Consider the following 24,591-nt stretch of genomic DNA (forward strand, 5'->3'; position numbering starts at 1 on the left):
ATGCCTTACTAAATACAAACAACATGAAATGTAAGCAGAAAATGTGACAGTATAGAAAGGACATATGATACAAGAGGAATTGTTCATTACAATAGATAGACAGTTTTGAGGAAAAACATGATCTATCTATCCATCCATCTACCTATACGGACGCACAGAAAGACAGACAGACAGACTGACAGACAGACACATGAATAAACTATTGATAAAACAATGGACAATGATGAGTTTCACAACATAATTATGGATCACCCATGTTTACCACACAATTTTCAGATTTCTATCAAACATGTTTTTCTTAACTCAAATTGGTAAAACTAATACAGCTACAGGAGGTGCTCCATAATTTGTCAGTTTGCTGCATTAAATGAGATAATCTTGCTATGCAATTTAAATGCCTTGCCACATAACCCTAATGTCCATGACAATTGTATAGATCCGCAGAATAGTTTGAAGGCTGGCATTATGATAATAAGGCCACTGTTAAATATTTCCACGATTTAACTGTTCCATTTGCAATATGGGTTTGTATAACACTGAATGTTTCCAATTAAAACACACACACATAATGTATTTAAATAATTATGTATGCTAATGTTTGTTTAGAACACGTTAATCTACATTTAAAAAGACTCTGAAACTCATTGAAAAACAGTTAATGTCTGATTGTGCAACAAATTAAAACTAAGGGGCTTATTATGGTGTCAAGGCCGTTGTGGATACTGGTCCCCCCAACCTCTGGTCGTCAGTCTCGACCGCTAGGGTCATAAACTGACTGTAACTCAAGCTCCCACAGGGAAATGGTTGATTGTGTTCATCCCTGCACTGCGTGGCAAACACCTCAGTGTGCCTGCCACACAGTACAGAGATGAACAAGGGGGCACCATAGTTGCCCCTTCGGCCCCCAACTGGATGCAGCAAACAGAAGGGGCTCTGCTAGGGCCCCCATACTCGCTTTCGGACAGGCTTTCCATGTTGAAAAGTCCAACATGGAAAGTGTGCTGGAAACCGTTCATTGTAATCTGGATTGCGTAAAATGCTTCACATCCGACCGCCTAAATTGTAACTAGGCGTTCGGAAGTGAAACCGACAATCAGGTTGGAAAGCCTCTGACAAAAAGTCAGAGGCTTTACGATCGAGATAGTAATTGGCCCCTAAAAAATCCACTGAAATTCAGAAGTTATTCTTAGTTCACAATTCATAACTTTAACAACAGCCACACAAATCATACCTCACACAGCAAATGCAATACTCATGACCTTTCCCTTGATGTGACAAATAACTTACAAATCTCATAAATAATCTTAAATTTAAGAATACAAATCATATTACCCTTGGCACTATGAAAGATAATCATAATAGTATTATATATTGGTTTGCTTAGGTATTATTATTTGATTGCATTGTACTTTTAGGTTTGTTATTCATTGGTAAGAATTAAGTGTGCCCAAATCTCACTTAATTTGCGTTCATGTCTTAATGTGACATTTCAGAGAAATTGCACAAAATTACTTGAATTTGGGCAAAATGCAAACCCACCATTTAGCACTGTATTTTATTGCAAAATGCCCCTTTTTGTCAATTTTTGATACAAGAACAAATTTCTTGCTAAAAAAGCACAACAACCAAAATTGCAGTGAACAAAGTAACTCTAGTTCTGGTTGTTTGCATTGTTCCTGCTCTATAATTTTGTTGTGAATGACAGCGTGATTACACAATAATGCATAATGGCATTATTTCAGGAATTTCACAGAAATAGAAAACAAAAATGTCCCCAAATTATGTGAATTATTAAAATGTTGGCCCAGTCTTGTATAAATATTTTGACTTCATAAGCATTGCATTTGATGTGTGCGTTATGGTTTCCATAACTGTTGTGCAAAAATATATAAGTAGTTACAATTACAATTGTTAATTTTAAGTGTAAAATTAGATATTTAAATTTAGTCATACACTTTAATAGTTTAGATGAGGAGGTAAGCTATTGCCTTACATTGTAGAAGGCATATATTCTATTAGTTTGTTAGGTTTCTGTAGGTTTAATTTGGGTAACTGATTGTTCCATTCATAGTTCTAGGTAGCTATGTTCTTTTTGCAGAGCTTCCATACATGTGTACAGTGTAGATTGGGTTCTGCCTAAAGTGGATTAGATGCAAACGTGCCATACTTCAGCTGCTTTGTTTGTGTTGGCTCCCTGAGCCATGGTGTTTTTTGAAGACATTCCACCAAGGTATTTGGAATTTGAGTTGGAGTTTGTGTCCTGAGGGGTGTCTTCAAAATAATCCATTTGGGGACTAAGTGTGTGTTCATTTTGTTTGTTAGAAAGGTCGTTTTTTAAGTATGTTGCAGTGATTAGCCACCTCTGTGACAGGGACATAGGCTACTGCAATCATCTGATTTACCTCAAAGGCAAACTGGCTGTTTGTAGCATATTCACAGTTAGTGTAGATTGTTGGAGGTGTCTCCAAATACTTTGGTTAAACTGATAGTAACAGCCTTGTATTGCTGTATGTGGGTAAAGGTTTAGTGTAGTTTGTATCATGGCTTGTTCAAAATCTATTCTTATTTTCTGTGGGGAGTTGTTGTTTGTTTTACATTTAATTAGGTTTAGTAGCTCGCAGTAAGTGCTACTTTGTTTATTAGGTAGTAGGTAATATACAAATGGTGTACTAGGGTTTTAATATTCACCAAGTAAGATTTATATTTGACTGAATGGTTTGGGGCATATTTTAAATGTTTTACCCATTATCCATGTTTGACATAGGGTCAGTTTTAGTAAGTTATCTGTGGTAGAAAACATTGTGATACATTTATCATTGATAATGTTATCATGTAAGAGGAAGGGTTCCTCACTATGAGTGAAGGGGAAGTGTTTACGAATTTGGACATCTTGATATATTTTAGGGGCATGAGGTGTATCCCTGGTGACTTTTTGAATTCATTCAACTAAGGCACTGATTGAGGGAGTTGATGAGATATTCTTCAGTGGCCTTGATCCGGCTGCGAGGGGGGGATGATGGCAGTGGTGCTCGAAGGGCGAGGTGAAGATGTGATGTATACAATGATGGTCAGTCCAGGAGAGTCCGGTGTTGTAGCTGTAATAGAAGTTCCCGCTTGTGGAGGTGAAGTGCTTGACCATGTGTCCTACTATGTGGTTTGTTGCGGTGACCTGCTGCTTCGGTCAGATGTTTGGGACCTTCCCCAGGAGGGGGTGGTGTTCTGATCACTGGGGTTGTCCAAGTGGAACATGAGTTCACCGAGTAGGATGTCGTCGTAGATGGGGGAGCCTGGGGTGCAAAGAAGTATACAATGGAATCGGAGACTGGAGGGTCATGGCCCGGGGAGCCTGCACATGAGGGTGCCGCAGAGAATGTCCTTCGGGTTGGTCCAGGTCTGGGATTTGATGTGGTCTATGGTCGCCTTTGGGTCATGAGAGTGCGTGGTCAGTCAGAGTGTGCTTCTGTAGGAGATGGCAATGCCTCTTCTTGGATGGTTGGGGTGGTCCTTGCGGGTGATACTGCAGCCATCAGTGATGGCGATGTCCGGTCCAGAGCAGAGGTTGGTCCTGGCAGGCGAGGTGGCATTCAGGGTTGATGGCGAGGAGAATACTGGCATTGTAGCAGTGGAGTGTCCAAGAGGAAGGGTCCTTGGTGCTGAGCGTGGTCCGCGGCAGACGGACGCAGACAGGCTTGCCTATGGCTTGCCTTTGGCACGGGGGACACCATTACAATGTACTACGCAAAGAAGTGATGGACTGAATGCTGAATAAATCATAAATTAACCCCCAGTCAATAGACCTAGGTTAAATCCATAGTTCTTTTGCTCACCATCCCACCCCAGTTTAGACCCAGCCATATGCAAATCAGTTTTGACCATGTGCCTCTTGGGAACAGTCCAGACCGAACTGCCAAGCCAGGTCCTCCCTAGACCAGAAACATTACCGTTCATCAGCCAGGCTAGCTTGAATCCAGTGGCACATTGAGTAAGGGACCCATGTCTGAGCATACCCATCCCACTTAGGGTGAAAAGTGCTACGCAAAAAAATGATTGATGGAATGCTGAATAAATCATACATTCACCCGCAGTCAAGAGACCTGGGTTAAATCCATCCTTCTTTTGCTCACCATGCCACCCAGTTTAGACCCAGCCATATGCAAATCAGTCTGGACCCTGTGCCTCATGGGAACAGGGTCAAGACTGATTTGCATATGGCTGGGTTCTTACTGGAACGGCATGGTGAGAAAAAAAACTATGGATTCAGGTCCAGATCTCTGTACTGGGGTGAATGTATGACATTGTTTTGCATTCTGTCCATCAATTGTTGTTTTTGCATTTGTCACTCCAAGTGGGACGGGTATGCCTAGATGTGCTCTCCATGCCACTGGAGTCAAGCTATCCTGGCTGAAGATGGGTGAAACCCTGAAACCGGTCCTAGGATGCTTGTTTCCAGTACTGGGAGGACCTGGCCTGGCAGTTCGGGCTGGACTGCTCAAATTGGGAACAGGGTCAAGACCGATTTGCATATGCCTGAGTTCAAACTGAAATGGCATGGTGAACAAAAAAATTATGGATTTAGGTACGGATCTCTGTACTAGGGTGAATGTTTGACATTGTTCTGAAGTCTGTCCATCAATTGTTGTTTTTGCATTTGTCCATTACAACACAGGTATTACATCGTTAATAACGCAACTCAGACAATGCAGGTGCCTTTCCGTTGCATTTGATTACAACGCATTGTAAGGTTAGTAACGGGGTAATTGTAAGTTTCTCAGGTGGGTTTGGGTTTTGGATGTAGGATTTAAAATTTGGGATGTATTCTGATGTAAACTTTTAAAATTGGACTGTGTTTTAGGGTGATTTTTAGGGTGTGTGTTGGGGGCTCAAAATTGAATTTTAGGATTCACAGTTTGGTTTGGGGTGCAAAGGTTATTTTTTGGGTTGCAATCACTGAAGTGGGGATTAGCCGGCACTGGGGGTGCGTCATCTACGTGTGCTAGTCCTGAGCAACTCGACCCCAGGTGTCCTGCACTACGCGTCCAATCTTCTCCTTACCTGGACATTGACACTATGGCCCAATCCACTGCACTCTCTCCAAATCTGTGACTCAGACAGCAGGGGCCTCAGCCAGGTGTGATTTCACAAGCCTGGGTACAGCAATCTCTGCCAAGTTAGCTGGTGAAACTCCCAATGCAGTTGATGCAGCAGGGCCCCCTTAGGCATGAAGTTGCAGTGCTCCCACCATACAAGTTCGGTGCAGCTCAGGGGACTCATCCTCCACAGCTTCCGGCCAGCCCAACATCATCCGGCCTATGATGCAGAGAGGCAGCACCCACCATTGGTGATATTCTCCATGCATCCCGGTGTAGTGGTGGATCGTAGTATGCGATGCAGACCTCCCTGCGCAAGGTGATCTTCTCACAAAGGTCAGCAACCTGTCTCCATGTGACCTGCCTGACTTCACCACCCGGTACGGGTGATCGTCGCGCCTTTATTTCTACCGCCACGGCTTATCGACTCCACAGCTCCTCCGCATCCCACTCCAGGCTCCAGATGCTGGTCCAGCGAGGCATCCAGGCTCCAGATGCAGGTCCAGCGAGGCATCCCGGCTCAAGATGCAGGTCCAGAAAGGCATCTATGCTCCAAACGCAGGTCCAGCGAGACATCCAGGCACCATACGCAGGTCTATATCCCAATGGCACCAACATACTGTGGGTTGATACCCGCTAGTGATCTAAATTTGTGGTGGGTGAGGAGCCAAATAACAATATCAACCCAGTGCTGGGGAACTTGTAACTGATTAACCCCTGTTCATTTTAACCTACATATGGCATACTGAGTGAGATATTATGAATATCAAGCAAACACCCATTAATGGAGAAAGCAAAATAGGTCAATCGCCATTCCATCGGATGTGTTTGTTACATACACAGGGCCAGATGTAGGTAGCCAAATACCGGTCGGTAACGGCCGATTTCGGCCATTACCGACCGGTATTTGGCTTTTGAGATGTAGGTGGGTCGTTATTTACAGAATCGGTACATTTTCCGAATCGGTAAATTTACCACTTCGGTATTTTACTGAATCGGTAAATATACCGATTCTGTAAATGCATATGTAGGTGGCACAGTTTGCAGTGCCACAGGCCCTTAGGAATTCTTATTTTACCACCCAATCCTATTGGGTGGTAAAATACCGAATTCCAGTGTACATGCACATCTGTGCATGTACACCTATGCCATGTGACACACAGACATGCCCTTAGGGCATGTATGTGTGCCACATGGCACACAAGCCTGCAATTGGGGTGCTACTGGGTGTCAAAGTGACACCCCGTTCCACCTGCCAGGATTCGGTATTTACCGATTCTGTAAATACCAAATCTGTATTTCCCATTGATTCCTATGGGCTTCAAGGCCCATAGGAATCAATGGGAAATACAGATTCGGTATTTACAGAATCGGTAAATACCGACTCTTACAGAATCGGTAATTTTTTACCTACATCTGCCTCCTTACAATTTACCGACTCTTAAATACCGATTCGGTATGAGTCGGTATTTAAGAGTCGGTAAATCGGAATTACCTACATCTGGCCCTAAGTGAGCTATAATGAATACCTCAAATGAGAAGACCACTGAGGGTGGGTCACACTCTTGCTTAACAATTCTAAATCCAATAAAAATTATCATTCTACACACCCATCATAGGGGAACACAAAAAAGGTCAATCTTCATTGAGACTGTCCTGTATATAACATAATGTGTGAGTTATAATGAATACACAATGGGGTATGTCACACTCCTACCTATTGTTTCTATAGCCAATATTAATTGTCACACTTTCCCCAGGTTATGTGGACGCAGTGCCTGAGTTTGTGGCAAACACAATCAGGATACCAATATACCTCAGCACGCTACCTTCACTGGGATGCAACCAGTCTGCCCATATTAGTGGCACCAACAATCAGGACGTCAATATGCTGTGACACGCTCCTGTAGAGTCATGTAGGTACAGCACGTGAGAATCTGCGAGCCTGCCTGCACTCCTTGCAAAGACAACAAGCATTGGCATAGCCAATAGGTCTCGCCTTTTGGACCTCATAAGCATATCAAAACAAACAAATTGAAACAACACTCAATTGTAATTGAAATGCACACTCCCAGGATCGATCTATTGTGGGTGGGTTACAAGGAGACAATTGGCATCCCGCTGTCTGCGCTTTGGGACACCAAGATGTACCACCTGACATGGCAGCCAGCTGCAGACACATAAGTGGCAATTATTAAGAGGTATGCATACTAGCGCTGGACAATGCGAATGTCACGAGAACTCGCTGCCTGCGCAGATCTGATATTTACAGAGAGTGAACATTTACCAGCCCCCTGGAGGCCTCTTTCATCTACCCATTTGTTGCGTACACGGCGAGTTTCACTCCCAGGCGGGCTCCCCCCAGGAAGAGGCCACCATTGGCTACACCGTCTCGGGATGAGGCCACAACAGGGGGATATGCAGAGACCAGAGGGAGGGGGTGAAGAAGACTAGGAATGGAACCTTGGGAGGGGAGGAGAGCTGAAGGGACAATTAATGCCCTATTGTGTGTCCGTCAAGCCACCCTTAACCGCCTGAAACACCCTGCGGCCCCCACCAGCCCCGAGTGGAGCATGGTGCAGATAAAATGCTGGGTTTCGCGAGTGAGGCAATGCTTACACAGACAGACCGGCTCTTCACCATTGGACAAAGGGGACCGCAGGCACCAGGCAGTGCTAGGCAAGAGGTGAGTCGGGCATTGATGCGGGGGCACATCTTGAGGAGGCCAGGGGGGCACACACGCACATCTCGACCTCCCCTTTCTAGAGCGAGAAGGGTAATAGATGTGCAGTGAGGAGCTATGCGCATTACAAACCCAGCTATTGCTCCCACTCTGCAGGTTTGAAGTGTTAAGGCACATTTTTTTTATGTATGTTTAGGATCACAGCTAGGATATTTTGACAGAAGGGAAAGAGAAAATTATGAGCCATGCGACTATAAGAGTATTGGCATAAGTAAAGTAAACGTGCAGTTATGGAAAATTAGAAGAAAACATTGATCAATGATTACAGCGGGCGCTCATCCATTTCAGCATGTAGAGTGTGGGCGAAAGTTTGATTTGCAGAAGATCACATGATGCTTCAGTGGAAACGCAGACCTCGTCAGGTGCCCACTTAAGCCAGACTTCGTATTTTAACTTCTCAAATACTACGTTTCTATTTGGGGCACATTTGGAATTAAAAACTTGGCGGTGGGTGAGCCCAAAATTGACGGTGCTCCTAAGGAGAATTAAAACCTCGACCAGTGTCTGCGTGAAGGTTTCTTTAATTGTTAGCATTGGCCTAATGACCACTTTATGCCTGTTAACCTCATATGATTATAAAACAAGCGCGCCCGCGCAGCCGTGAAAGTAAAAACAACCTTTATAATATGACTCAGAACAGATGGTACCCTGCGAGCTCCTGCTTGCTCCTGAGAGCTGTAGGCCGTAGGAGGAAACGTTTACTGGGAAAGGTAGGACATGCACCCGCCTTTGGCCAATTGCGTGCTTTCATTTTTGAAAGCCACACACCATGGCCAATACAATGTGTTTAAAAGAAAAAGCCACACGCACGAGTTTTCTGAAAAGATGGAGTGATTACAAGAGGGCATCTCCTAGAGCAGAGCATGCATGCTGCGCTAGGCTCGACCTAAAAATGACACGTCAGGAGAAGATTGCTCTTTTCTCTCACGGTCGTCTCTGTGCACTAGACTGCTAAACTTGGCAGCCATCTTGGATATAATGAATAGCATCACGAATATCTAATCGACTGCTCAGATGTTTGTGTTGCAATTTGGACCCAGAATATGTACCCAATACAATTAATGTCAACCCACTAGAAAATCCGGTAATCTCCCCTAGCAGGGTGTGTTGCGCTGTGTATAAATAATGTGATTGCATTGGGGTACAGATGATTTTGTATCCACAGGTCCTTATAGCCCTGGGATGATATTCAAACAGATCCATACATATCTATGCAACCCTAGATTTTGTATAACATGCTTGTTCATAACACTGAACTATGAAGCAGAGAAATCTCTCCACCAACATCTCCATTCTGAGCGTGTTAGGAAGTCACATACATGACGGGGAAAAGGGGAGTTTTGATAGTATAATCTACCCAAGTATATAGTTAGAGTTCCAAATTGGCGCATGTAAGAATACGTTATTTATGACCAATTCAGGCAGCAGTGATAACCATCCGGGGAAAACACATTTTGAAAGTTAAATCTACTACAGTGACGATCTGCTCATGTATTAGTGAGGACACTGGTTATTGTAGGGAATTAATCCACATAGGATGGAATAATCACATATCTGCTGCCTTTGATGTACATGGTTTGTGTGTGAGGAAAACCTAGGCTGTTGCTACCTGTGCTTAGAACATGCACCGGCCTAACGAAACTTGAGGGGCCCCCCTGCAAGGTACGTGGAGGCCCCGCCTCCAGACTCAATCAGGAGCTCTCCAGTCACAGTATTGTGCTGACTGCCCCCCCTGAAGCTTGGGGCCCCCCTCACCGCGGGGGCTGCCTGGGCCTGTGTTACGCCACTGAGAACATGTGTGTCTGTGACAGCTTTGTTGCTGCTAGCTGTGCTGTACTTACCTACAAAAGAGAGAAGCCATACTGTTGTTGCCTGCGATGTTTGTTCTGTTGACACACGTTAGAAAGTGTGCCCTATTTATGCCTGAAGTTGTGAATGGGATATTAATTTTACCTTGCTTTTCATTTAGCTTGCCACACTGGTCTTCTGTCATTTCTAAGCACACTAAATGACTGATGTTACTAATGTCTACTTTATGGTACTCAATTTACCAACCTCATAAGTGTGGAAGGCTGAGTCTGCTTTGCTAGTATTTGAATTAGTGATATTTGGGTCACCGCACATGGCAGCAGCGAATAGTCATCTCACTGAGCTAATGGAACAGCTCAAGATGCTTCTACTGGTGTCACAATGCTTTACGGCTTTTTCATGTGACAAAAGGCTGGGCGGCTGCTTGCTCTTATTGTAACCATTGTGTCTGCATGAGGGAAACTAGCACTGCTGCGGTACTTGTTACCACCTGTAACAATCACTTGCATTAGAAGGCATGTAAAGATCAAACCATTAGACTATTGAATGTGCCTTAATTTACATTCTGATACTTTGTGTATGGCATTTATAATGAGGGGGAACAACATTGAAAGTACCAGAATGGATAGAGAAAATGCACAATTTCATAAATACCCACACCGATTATTCAGGAATTTTAGAGCTGTGACCTCACACGTGGCTTTGCCCCACGTCCCTACTGAACCTGCCTGTATCTTTGTACCTATGGAAAAAGAATCAAAGTTGCTGATTGTGGATAGTATTTTCTCTGGTCACTAAGGGTTTTTTTTTACAAGCCCCATAAGTCACCCTTACGTCACTTTTCCAATGTTAAAAATTATGGGAACAATGCCCCTCTAGTATGCTTTTCTCCCTAATCTGTGATGTTTCTTTATTGTTATAATTGCAGTGATGTGTAAGTAAGCTTTGCTTGACTTCAATAAAGAGAATTTAAACAACAAATGACGCAAAAGTGGTGGAAGAGGCTTGTAAATACGCCCCTAATAATGTCCCTTTCTCCCTGGTGGTTTACTGATCACTCCTGTCTGATCTACTCTCCATGATGCTGGGAATCTTCTTGCAAGGCACTTTTGTGTGCCACACCTAGTCCTGGCACTCAGAGAGCATTGGCTAGCCTCCTGTGAGAGCACATTCTCCGGCTCCCCCTCCACTCCATCCAAATCTCCCTGTCTACCTATTGCACACAAGCAAAAATGGAAGGTGGGTGGTTGAGTGGGATAAGTAAGGAGCAGCACTTGAAATGGAAAACTTGAAGCGCAGGTACTCTGTAAGAGAGTACCTGCTTGTTTCTGAGAAGTGCTGGTACTATCCAATGAAAAGGATTACATTTCTCTCCCTCTCCCAAAAAAAAAAGTGCCGGTACCCATTTAAAGAACTGGTGAGGAGGAGAGGAAGATGGGAGGAGGGCGTGGAAATTGGGGATTTACGAGAAGATTACCGGAGGCTGGAGAAAAAAAATTACTCAAGAACGGTTCACACGCCATTTGAATGGGCGACTGCTGCATGTTCTCTGTGACACTCTTATCATCAGTGTTCGGGATTGAGCCCAGCCCAGATTACAAGCCCCCATTGTTTCCTATGTATATTTGTGATCACTTCTATCTGGTGCGTGTTCTGACTGGTTTCCACGGGGCAGATATACAATCCCCCTGCGCCACCAGTGCATCACTTTTCGTGCCGTACTGGTGGCGCATATTTACAAGGACAGGAAAACCCACCCTGCGTGACTTTTCCTCTCCTTGTAAATACGGCCCCTTCACACGCAGCAGTTTGCGTTGAAGGGGTGTTCCATGGGTGTTGCTGTGGGTGTTCCCACGCAACACCCTTGGAAAAGACACATCTCCAGATTTACGATTTCTCGTAAATCTGGAGATGCTTCTGAATGCTACGCCACCCTAGAAGTGGCGTAGGGAGGCGCAACGAGAAGAAATCTTTTTATTTCTCCTCGTTTTTTTCCTCTTTCAATGCGTGCTGCATTCTACAGCGTGCATTGAAAGAGGAAAAAGCCTTTAGTGATAGTTTTTTTGCACAAAAACAATCTCCCCTTGGCGCAGGCATCCTTGCACCATGGTGCAAGGGTGCCTGCGTCGGCGCTTGGCAGCTGTTTGTGCGCCAGTGCATGGAAGAGCCCAGGAATGCGACATATTCTTGTAAATATGTCGCAGTCCTGTGCTCTGAAAGTGCTGCAGCGTGGCGCAGCCAAAGGGCTTGCGGTGCCACGCTGTGGCACTTTCTTGTAGATCTGCCCCCACGTGTTTTAAATTAGGCTGCCTGCTGTCTTGTACTAGGGTCCATGACACACTGACTACGCTGCTCCGCCGCATCGTCTCTGCAGTTCACTCCCGGCACTCTTGGTGCTGAATATGAATGATGGAAGACGTTTTTGTGACAAGACACCCGATTTACGCAAAATGAGCCCAGCAAACAATTTATTTTCGCTTAAACCATTGCAGAGTCATCAGTCTGAAATCGAATTTACTGCCGACATATCGCCGCTTCATAATATTTGAAAGAATGACAATATCCGTTCACCACTATCAACATGTCCATTTCTCGTCCCACTTCAAATTTCAAGTACAATAGAAAGTGATCGTAACAGAAAGCAGTTGTTCCTTCGTGTTAGTTTGAAAGCGTCATTTTTCATGTAGATTATGCGGTCTTTCTGCCCCACCTACTGGCGCCCATAGGAAATGCAAACCATAAAAAAATTACATCAGCTAAAAAATGTAACTGCAGGCAAAATAAAGCACTTTTACATTCTAGGAAATTATTTAGACAGGAAATGGTCTCACATAAATCATCAGAATTTAACAATCTGAGAGAAGTTAAGCCTTTTGCCACCATATGTTAACACATAACCCTCACGACTGATTTGTGTGAACAAAAATTGTTCACATCTTAAATGTCCGTACATTCAAATGTTCTGCACAATTATATCAACATTTTTCTGCATAGGAACCAAAATACGTTCGGTAGAAATGGCTGATCATAATGAATTTGTTAATGTGTTTGAAACAAATATTGTGCTTTCCGCAATTGTGTTTGTAGATTTATTTTCACGTTGGGCAAGGTGGATTTTCTTAGCTAAACAGCACAAATACATCCCGTTAGTTTAATGGTTTAAATCTCATTTTAATGTAAACTTATTTTCACTTCCTTCTTTTTAACGATGAGTCCCCTAAGAAACAACCTGACCTTGCCAATCACCTCTCCCCTATAACAGCAGCTGGCACCTTCAACCTCCTCTAATATGTTTCCAATTCTCTCAGGGATTTAGAGACTGAAATCTCTCGTGTCTCCTCCAAACCATGCTTTAGCAGCAGTGCTGCAGAAACACGAATCGGCGTGGTTTAAAGTAAAAGAGTCCCATTTCAATTACCGTCTGGACGCATCTATAACCAATTCATCTACATTTAACAGCTGCCGTTACAAAGTATTATTTAGGCATATTTCTTACCACTAAGAATGGTTATTTTAGCAGAGGACTTTACATAATATGTTATTTACTTTATAAATATAATACCGATTTTCGTTTTCGTGGGTAAATGTCGCAGTTCTCTGTGTACCTTTTTATTTCACCACCGCCCGCCATCCTGTTGGAATTCGGGACCGCCCGCCATAAGGGCGGGGGTCTGATGGGGGGTATTAGGATGTGCCCTCCCGCCGCGGAAAGGCACCTAAACACAACCATCATAATATGGCTGGCGGTGTCTGATAGACACCGCCACCACATTATTCCTTTTCCGCCCCGGCTGCAAGGCGACCGGGGCAGAAAAGCGGCGGACGGTCTTACCGTCCTCCGAGGTACCCCCACCATACTAATATGGCGGGGGGAAAACGAGTGTGGATGTCGGGCAGGTTGCCCCCGCCAGGCTGGCGGTGGCTACCGCCAGCCTGGCGGGGGCAATCCGCCCGACATCATAATGTGCCCCTTAGTGTGAAACGGGTGGGCAATGGGTGTTACGGTGGGCGCTCCACCGCAACACCCATTGATTTTAATGCTGCCCCATATTTACAAGGCCCAAAATTAAGGACAGGGAAAACCTGGTCTTAAACAGGAGCAACAAGGAAAAATGTTTATTTTCTCCTCGCTTTTGCTGTTTCCATGTGTGCTGCGTTGTGCAGCACACATAAAATCAGCAAAAGACCTTTGATTGTTAATGTACAGGAAGGCGTCCCTTCCTGCACATAAATAATCAATAAAGAAAGACGTTTTGCAACTCCTATGTGTGCTGCATTACGCCGCACACATAGACATTTAAAAACACCATTTAAAGATTGTTTGTGTGCAGGAATGGACACATTTCTGCACATAAACAATCTTCCCCTCAACACAGCCACCCTTACACTATGTTGCAACGGTACCTGTGTTGGTGCTAGGCTGCTAAATTTAGCTCCAGCGCAGGGGGAAATGCAGGGCTGCACCATATTGTTGTAAATAAGGTGCAACCCTGCATTTCAGAAGTGGTAGAGCGTGGCATTAAGCCAAGGAGGCTACCAACACTCTCCGCCACTTGTCTAGTAAATATGCCCCCACATTTTGTAATAGGTTTTGTAGTAGTACCACAAAACGTACCCAAAATGCAATTTCCAAACCTATGTGCAGAGTTTTTGTCACTGCCTCTCTTATCTTTGGCCCTATTTCGAGTCTGGCGGTCTTTGACTGCCAGGCTCGCGGGCGCAGCGTTCCTGCGGCCATCTTATTAGGATGTGGTTTTTTGTACTGGCCACCGCTGCGACAGGGAACCACTATTCCCTTGCAGTGGCACAGTGGACAGGATTATTCAATATGCAAGGCTGGACCGCTGCGGTCCGCCAAGCATATTTCAAGTTTCCTCTCCCCCAGCCTTTTCATGGCGAGCTCAGCTCTACAATAAGGCTGGCAGTAGGGAAACAGCAGGCCCCCATGACCCCACTGCCATGGGGATGCAATCAGGGGACCACAACATGTGCTCACCTGTTTGCATGCACCCCAAGTTCCAGCACGACATGGATTTCACAGTCCATGCTGTTTTAGAACTTTGTTTGCGTTCCCCTTGCAGTGCCGGTGTTCAGGGCACCCCAGTAGGAATGGCAAAAGAAAAGCCTGCCGGACACAAGTTGCACTTGTAATATGGTGGGCGGTCCCTTTGTGGCTCTGGCGGAGCAGTGCTGGTGCAGAGCCGGCACGCACTACCAAAGTTATAATTGGGTCCTTTTTCTAGAACTCAGCCCAAGTGAGGAGTCTCAGCACACACAGAACTATGAGACATATTTACAAGCCCTGTGCGCAGTCGAGATATCACTTTTTGTGATGTTACGGTGGCGTGAAGGGCTTAACCATATCTACAAGGTCACATACAACAACCTTGCAGGGAATTTCATGACCTTGTAGATAATGGAGTAAGGCAAAGCAGTGCGAGTCGCTGTCTTGACTTACTCTGCGTCATGGAGGGGTTCCATGAATTTTTCTTTGAATAGGCTTAGGGTAGCACAGCAAAATGACTTGTGGTCCTGCCCTACACCAATTCTTTGTAATTATATCCCTATATGTTTTTGTAGTTAATATGGAAGGTACAGGAGCAAGCAAATGGAGGCTCCTACTAAAGGGGGGGGAATAGGAAGGAGTAAGGATGGGTTAAGGGAGAGTTAGGGATATGATTAAGTAAGAACAGGTACCCACCAACAAAAGAGTTTTGACATTGCTTTTCACAAACTGCACTTCTAAAGTTCCTACAGTCAAAAAGTGACCCAAAATGGTAGTACATTATTCCATGTAAGAACTGAAGTAAATTGAGTACCACAAATAGCCAGTCACTGGCACTGCAATACCTTCCAATAGAAATCAATAGAGTTAGTGACTTAAAATAAAAATAAAAACCATAGGAAGTAACTGCAAATGAAATACAGTTATTTTTAAAATGTTAAAAATACAAATAATAAGAATTTAAAAATATATACCAATAATATATGCTTTTATTTAGTTATAGAATACCTTACTAGTTTATTTCTAAGTCAAAGTCAATGTAACAATAATTGTAGATGCCCAGACATGGGTCCCGTGCTCTTCATGCCACTGGAGTCAAGCTATCCTGGATGATGAGTGTTGAAACCCTGAAACCGGTCCTAGGATGCTTGTTTCCAGACCAGGGAGGATCTGGCCTGGCAGTTCAGACTGGACTGTTGCCATTGGGCGCAGGGTAAAGACTGATTTGCATATGGCTGGGTTCAAACTGGGATGGCATGGGGAGCAAAAAAACGATGGATTTAGTCCCAGATCTCTGTACTGGGGTGAATGTATGACATTGTCCTGCATTCTGTCCATGAATTGTTTTTTTTTGCGTTTGTCACCCCAAGTGGGGCGGGTATGCCCAGACTTGGGGCACGTGCTCTCTTCATGCCACTGGAGTCAAACTATCCTGGCTGATGAGGGGTGAAACCCTGAAACCGGTCTTAGGATGCTTGTTTCCAGTCCAGGGAGGATCTGGCCTGGCAGTTCGGGTTGGACTGTGCCTATTGGCCACAGGGTCAAGACTGATTTGCATATGGCTGGGTCACAAACTGGAATGGCATGGGTAGCAACAAAAGGATGGATTTAGGCCCAGATCTTCGTACTGGGGTGAATGTATGATATTGTTCTGCATTCTGTCCATCAATTTTTTTTAATGTAATGCATTATTTTTAATTGATTCAATACATCATGTTTAATAATTAATAATGCATGATAAAAATATATGCTTTACGTTACGTTAGGATTTATTTTTAGGTAGAGCCTAGAGCCAGCTCGCATGCGCTACTCTGCAAGACTTGTTGTGGTGGAGTAGAGAATAGAAGCCTCGCCCACTCTCCGCCCATATTTGCCATTTATTTGTCATTGTCTGTCCATAATGCTGGCTTCTGATTTGTCAATTAGCTTGTTAGTCCCCAATTAGTACCGCCTCCTCTTCATTTCTCACCTCCCATGGCGACTGGATCTTTACTTCGGTTGTTACACTGTATGTCTCCTTTAGTCTTTCGCGAGAAAACAACACTGGGTGTGGGCTTCCCACAGTAAGGCAAAGCCTCCTTCTCAATAAGCAACAACACAGAAGCCAATACTGCAAATTCTAACTTGCACAAGGATTTCCTCTACACAAAGAACTGAACTGAGTGTGACTGTGGACAGATTTGTCAGGAATAAATCTTATTTATTATTCATCAATTTAAACGTATTTGTTGGTTAGGGTTCACCAAACAATTGACAACAACTTATCAAAAGACAGACACTACAAAATACAAATTGCATAAAAATGACATTTACATAAACAAGTGCTCATCAGTGAACAATTAGCAAACAACCATAGTTGATCAACTTCCACATTCGAATATAACTCTCTCTCACAAACCATACATACGTGAAGAATTATTTACAATTTCAGAAATGTCACAAAATAAATTTTCAAAAAACACCAGAGGGATCTGTTTTGTCAATTTAGAACATTTTATCTGGTCAAGAAAAGCTATCTCATGGATAGCATCCTTATGGTGTGCATAGGTGGTCTACGCGTTTCGAACCCCAATTAGATGCGGGGGTTCTCATCAGGACCTCATAACTGTGGGCGAAGAAATGAGATCCGGGTCACTATCAGTGAAAAAATGCTAGGAAGAACAAGCTGCCACCTCTAGGAAAACCTCTTACCTATGGTATGAATGTGCACCATTGAAATATCGGAAGAAAAAAACGGACGACGACCAACTGTTGAAAGAGTTAATAAAAATGCCAGGTCAACTCTTATGTCAATTTCGGTTCAATCAACAGCTCCCAAATGCAAAAGAAAAGTGAAAAAGCACTTACATTTACTTTTAGCGTTGTCTCTGCACTATAGTTCTAAAAAGAGAAAGGAAGTCGCAGCCAGTCAGTTTCTGATCGTAGTGGTGAATGTTTTTTGTATGTCTCAATGCAGGGCTGGAAGGGGCAAGGGGAAGAACTTACTTGATGGAAGTGTGGACAGGGAGGGCACTTGAGTTAGGCATGAATTAATCTCGGGTCTGGAAAAGAAGAGCACGGGTTTCAGACGTTTCATTCACGGAGTGCTTTAGGAGCCTGAATTGCCAAGTACAACGCTGTGTTTACCTTGCGCTTACAGGCGTCCTGAGTCCTTCAGTGTCTGGTTTGTCTTGGCGATAAATTGCTCGAGTAGCTGACTCGCTGACGTAGCGAAGGCATTTTTGAACACCGCCTTTTTTCCTGGTCTCGGCGTTTCTGGGAATTGTAGTTCCGAGTTGTGGTGTGTCGGGGATTGTAGTTTCAGCTCACTATTACGTAGCCATGGTTACCTCCGGGATGAATTCATGCCGTTGGTGATGCATATGTCGGCAAACTGGCTTACGAAAGTCGGTGCACTTCGGACATTTCGTTCAGACCTTCAATTGCCTAATTAAATTTTAGAATGAGCATTGCTTCCCGCTGAAGTAATTTTTTATCGAGATTGCCGCCTCTTTGATCATTCTCCACCTTTAAAATCACTGTCCATTTCAAGTCGGATTCCTTGTGATCAAGAGCTTGCCAGTGATTCACCTGTGGTGCTGTCAGGGTCTTCAGTCTAATGCGCGATTTGTGCTGAGTTATGTGCGTTCTGACTTCCTGATTTGTCTATTCTGCTCCTCCACAGAAGAAGGATCCGTTTTTGAACATAAAAATATTTATTGGAGACACAACGCTTTCACCAACTGCAAATCACGAAATGTGATTTATTGGATTAAGTGCCCATGTGATCTCCTTTACATAAGAAAAACAAATCAGGAAGTCAGAACGCGCATAACTGGCAAGCTCTTGATCACAAGGAATCCTCCTGTTGTCAGTGCCTTCTCCCCTACTGCCGGTGCTCCCTCCCTCCCGTTGTCCATGATGTAAACCATTTCAAATGTAATAGGTCTCACATAAATTAGAGACCCATTACATTGCAAGTGCTTGTTTAGTTTGTACTTAAAAAATTAATTTTAATGAAATGTAACATATTTAAAATAATTAAAGATTTATTTCAAAATTATTAGTACTGTAACACTTTTATCTTTAGTGCTACATTTAAATAATAATAAATAATTTAACTTGTCATTAATATTTAACAGAAATATAAAATATATTTATGTGTATATATGTATATATATTAGGGGATTTAATCCCAGAGAAACCCAGTATTACATACAGAAAGGGCAGGAATATTAGAGATCTTTGTGTCCGCAGTGACATCACGGATTACCCTGACAACCGAGGCCTCGGACTGAAAGGGTTTTTTCCGTGCGGCCACTGCAAAGCCTGTAAACATAGCATCTTGGTCAAGAAAGTTGAATATAATAGCATAACCAAGGAGAGCACCCAATTCCTTACCTGTAGCACCATGTTCGTGATTTATGTGATAGTCTGCCCTTGTGGTCTTTGGTACATTGGCAGCACTACTGCCCATGCCAAAAAACGCATCCTGGAGCACTATCGTGCCATCATCCACAAAGATCCCAAATATCCTGTGGCCAGGCACTTTAGTGACAATCATTTCTCTGATCCAGCCCTCATGAGATTTTTTATCTAAGAACAGACCAACAGGAACCCGAGGGGTGGCAATAGAGTGCTCAAGATGAGACAAATGGAATCTAAATACATCATCAATTTCCAAACTAAGGCTCCAGGGGGATTGAATCATGATGAGGAACTGGCAGTCCACTTAAAAGATGATTATTCATAATTGTACATCATTTGGTAATCTGTCAGCATGAATGTGTGTTCATCTCTATATATATATGGTTTTTCAGTCATACTCTTCTATCCATGCATTATGAGCTTGTTTATTAATTGCATGCAAGTCATGTTATCATGTTTTTTTAAACTCTGTTCTTTAATTTCACAGTAGTACATCAGGGATAGGGCCCCTCACGGCACTGTGCACTAGACCCCAAGGCATTGTTGTTCCTGATAGCACCTTAAGAGCACGCCCATTACAGGCATCACTTCGAGCATCAAGACATCACAGTAGGCATCAGGTTCTACTGAGCCCTTAGGACTGTTTTCTTGCCACCTGGACACGTGTCTACTCACGTATGTAATTTGTAATTTATTTCCACACTATGCCACAGCTTCAATTCAAGGTATTTTACCTGGCAACCGCAACTTGGCAACAAGGTAACCAATACTGAGTTACAGTTGCCTCTATGACCGTCTGGATTAGCTTTATTCCACCCTTTCCGGACAGGCCTCTCACTGGATCGCTCATTCCAGCCCTAAAATCATGTATTTGACGGTTGACACCATCCGTATGTGACTGACATTTGTTTGCCACATTTGCTCAATTTACACTATGAAGGTCTCAGATCACACGACATAGCCTCTTCTGTAGTCCGGACAATCATTGGGACCCAGGACTGATATGTTATGTATGGGCAACCCGCAATCTGTGGTATTATCATGCCAGTGATTCTATGCATTTATCAACTATGTGAAAATTTATTTTTTGTGATTCACGAAGCTTTCATGTTTGTGCATTGTGTTGTTAACAGTATTCTTAATGGTGGTTTTTTAAATGCAATTTGGCGAGCATTTGTTATACCATGCGTCATTTAACCATTACAAGATGGCCGCCATTGTTTTGACTAACACCTTAGTCCTTTGTTTATGTCTTGGTGACTGCTCGGAAACTTTATTTAAAACTTGCATGCATTTTGTGTCACTTACGTGATCAAGGCTTCGTGGAAGCCGAAACATGTTGTAGGTGTTAATAAACACCCTTGGACTTTGCTGGCGTGGCGTTGTGTTTGGGGTCTCTGAGAGCGTGGGTAACCACATTGGAACTGTTTGATTTATTCGAATACCGGCACGCTCGGCCGCCACCTCCCTCGGGGCCAAGCAACCTGATGAGCAGCGTTTGGGAGATATGTATATATAAATATATATATATATATATATATATCAGAGTCAAAACAGGAACCTTTTCAAAAGGAGGCCACAGGAAACAAACTTGTGCTTCTTAACTTTATTGAAGGTTTGTCAACTTGCAAGCAGGTGTCCAATCTCAGCGCACAGCAAGCTGATATAACGCCAAACGCGTTTCGGGGGTGATCCCTTCGTCAGTAGCGTTCTTTCATGCAGCAAGGAAATGCCATCTTTATATTAGATTATATTGTATTAGATACAGGTGCACGTAAAGATGGCATTTCCTTGCTGCATGAAAGAACGCTACTGACGAAGGGATCACCCCCGAAACGCGTTTGGCGTTATATCAGCTTGCTGTGCGCTGAGATTGGACACCTGCTTGCAAGTTGACACACCTTCAATAAAGTTAAGAAGCACGAGTTTGTTTCCTGTGGCCTCCTTTCGAAAAGGTTCCTGTTTTGACTTTGATATATATACAAAGTGATGTCATTTGAGATGTCATCAGTGATGTCATTTGAGATGTCATCAGTGATGTCATCAGTGATGTCACTGACCATGTCATGAATGATGTAATATGTGACATGATCAGCAGTGGATTGCGGGTGCGCGATATATAGTTAGTACTACTAACTATATATGGAATTTCAATGGTTTTGTGCGAGTAAAAAAAGGTTTTTTAAATGCTAATTCCTAACTATATATGGTCTATAACCTATGGTTTTTTCAGTGAATTTTCAAGGTTTTGTAAATGCTAATTCCTAACTATATATGGTCTATAACCTATGGTTTTTTCAGTGAATTTTCAAGGTTTTGTAAATGCTAATTCCTAACTATATATGGTCTATAACCTATGGGTTTTTCAGTGAATTTCAATGGTTTTTTAATAGCAAATATCATAAGCTGTCGAATGTCAAGTACGTGGTAAGAAAAAACATTTTCGTGTTTATGCACACTGATCTGCTTTGAATGCTGCCCCCCCCTCATTTCTATTAGGAGTACTCTCTCTTTGCAGATAGTGAAGGGTAGTTAACGCAGGCCTTTGCCCCCGTTGTAATCCGTTGTGCCTGCTTCTCTCTCCATTTGATTGATTGTTATCCAAGCATTTACTGTTTTAGAATTGGTTCTCTTTGGTTCATTCTCTATTTACAAACAAGCACAGAGTCGCAATACTCTGTTTAGTCTTTGCAGATAGCGAAAAATCGTGTAAAAAAACAAAAGGAATCGAGCAAAATCAGTAGGCCACTAATGGGATCTCTTTTTGACCTCGCTAAAATAGAAACATTAGGAACAACCCCTCATGACAAATACGAAACTAGTGAGATGAACTGAACTCCACACCATGATGGCTGCAAGACAGCTCGGCTCCGCCACCCACCCCGCCCAAAATAACGATAAACTCTATGCAAATATATACAACACACCAGCAAAGTAACAGGGTAAACATTTTATTAAACAACTATTTACATAACTATTTTAAACTTTTTGTTGCCCGATCCGGCTAGCTCAATTGATCGGGCATGAAACTCATGCACTCTGATGATTCAAAGTTTTGAAGAGTGCTTGTAACACTGTCTGAAGCCTATTTGCACTTGCTTCATCTTCACTATTCTAAAAGTAAGTGGGGGCTGTTTGAGTACGTTACTGCATTTGTAAACAATGTGATGCGGTGCCACCCTGAACCGCTTAACGGAGGCCCCCGAGGGACGGTGTGATGGCACGGACTCGGAGGGGGCGCTTGGCTCCGGCCCCCTCCCCAAGTCGTGTTCTCCTGGTGTGGCCTGAGATCGCCCCCGACATAGGTGGCCGGCTCCCGGGATCAAGCGGAACTTTTTGCCTTTTGGTAACTCTTCCATTCTTGACCTTGTCCCACAATCCGTTTCACCTAAAGACACGCTGTAGTGGGGCGCCCCTTTACCATTTCAGTTGCCATTCCGCCCGCTTTTGCTACACTGTGCCTCTTCCGCTATTCAGCTGTTTACCGCCCGCTCTTTCGACTACAACGTCTCGCTCACCATGTAGTTGAGTTGCTCCCGCTCTTGCGGTGCAGCGATAGGCGGCTGCCACAGGACTCTCAAAATGGCGGCCGGCTCTTCAGATTTGGGCGTGGTCCACTAAAATGGCCCTGCGACACCTTTGAACTCGGACGCTTGTCTGCTAGAGCTTGGGCTCCATTCTCGAAAGCGTCCCCTCAGCCTTGAAGATTCTACAAAAGTCTTGGGGGCCCCCGACTCCCGCAGGCTTCTGGTGGGGAGCGGCTAGCAAGATTGCTCATGGAATGGCCACGACGGAGCTACGAAATGGTGGTGCTCTCATGCTAACGCCAGCTTCAGTCTGAAACATCCAGAAACTCTGTAGACTACCAATTCGATCAGTTCCGGTAGCGCCCCAACGTGACCCAGTAGAGAAGAACTTGCCCTCCCCTCTTTGACTGATGGTTCTTGTTGCCTGTCCCTTCTGTTGTCATTTAACAGAACTATTTAGCCTGCTGAAAGGGGTTGTGTTCCGACCGCTGGTTGGTGGAGACATTTTGACTATATTCTGGACCTGCGTTGTCGCGTAATGCGTCATATGACGCGCCGCGTTAGCGCATCCGGATGTGATCCGGCGCGCAGCGCTTAACGTAAGCATAACAGATCATGTAACTTGTTAATAAAACTTTTCATTGGTTCATTTTACTTTTCTTATTCTAATGATGAAAGGCTTGGTCATATGACCTAAAAATTACGCTTTTTATTACTTTCGAACATTATTTTTTCTTAAACATATGTTATAATGTTCCAGGCTAATGTACTTTCCGGAAAATTTACAACTGTCCTGCAAGTAAAATATATTCCTTTTTCGAGAAAAAGGGCGTTTCTTCGTCCCATGACGGAGCCGTTGAGCAAAAGAGGGTCGGCCTGCTGTCTTAGTCGCCGATACGCCAGAATATCAGATTCTTATCGATCACTTTATGTTGCAGGAGTAGAAAACACAACCACCCTTGACCATTTATCTTTACTGCGTTCCTGCGTATTATACCTTTTACCCTTCATGTAATTCGAATGCTTTATTTCACTTGCCTTTTACTGATTCTAAAACAGTGACTATTATTAAAAACTTTACTAATGTAAATACTACTACCATGTTTTCTTTTAAAAACCTTTATTGTGAAAATGTCAGTATACAAATACGGGCCTATAACCACGTGGGCCGGCCACGGAGCAAACTGTAATCGTATATGATGAGTAGACATTTACACTGTAGAGGAACGTAACGGGCGGGCCATTAGGTTGCAAGAACTAAGGTGTCTAACAGTTGCGGAATCGGTGGACGTACATTTTATAATTAAAATACGACAGGGCCAGATACAATAAAATTATCTAGATATACATTTGCGGGCAAGTACCATGGGTGACGTTAATTCGAACTTTCAATAGTACAGTAATCAATAACACATCAGAACTTAATATCAATAGGGATGTCGAAATATTCAATCAATTCTCGTCCCCGCCCGCCATGTGCTTCAAAACTGCATACGTATCTCGTGATTTTAAGGTTCTGCAACCAGTACACAACAATGAGTTACGAGTCCCATTTATTCCGGCGCCATTTTGGGCGAGGACTGGCAGGTCCAGGATATAGTCAAAATGTCTCTACCAACCATCGACTATGATGATGTTCATATGCTGTATTTATTAGAGTAACACTCATCTGTCCACATGAAATTAATTTGCCACAATCTAAACATGTCATTTTAATCTTTCCAAAGTTCTTCTAAATATTTGGGACCGTTTCCCTTGCCTCTGATGCTGTCAGTGCCAGTTCTTTGATGAATGTACTGGCAGGTCGGGGGTTCTCCTCCAAATCTCTCTTTTATGCAGCACTATAATTAATCGGTGCCACCTCTCCATATGACGATGCATGGTATAGTTACCATAACTATATTTTTTTTCGGTTCCTCTGGAGAGTACATCGTGGCAGATGAAGCGTGTAACGTACCGGGAATTGACCTTTTTTGCATGTAGAGGAAAGGAAAAAAAATTCGAGCGTCCGAG

This window comes from Lissotriton helveticus, chromosome 12 (assembly GCF_964261635.1).
Source record: "Lissotriton helveticus chromosome 12, aLisHel1.1, whole genome shotgun sequence".
Classification (NCBI taxonomy): domain Eukaryota; kingdom Metazoa; phylum Chordata; class Amphibia; order Caudata; family Salamandridae; genus Lissotriton; species Lissotriton helveticus.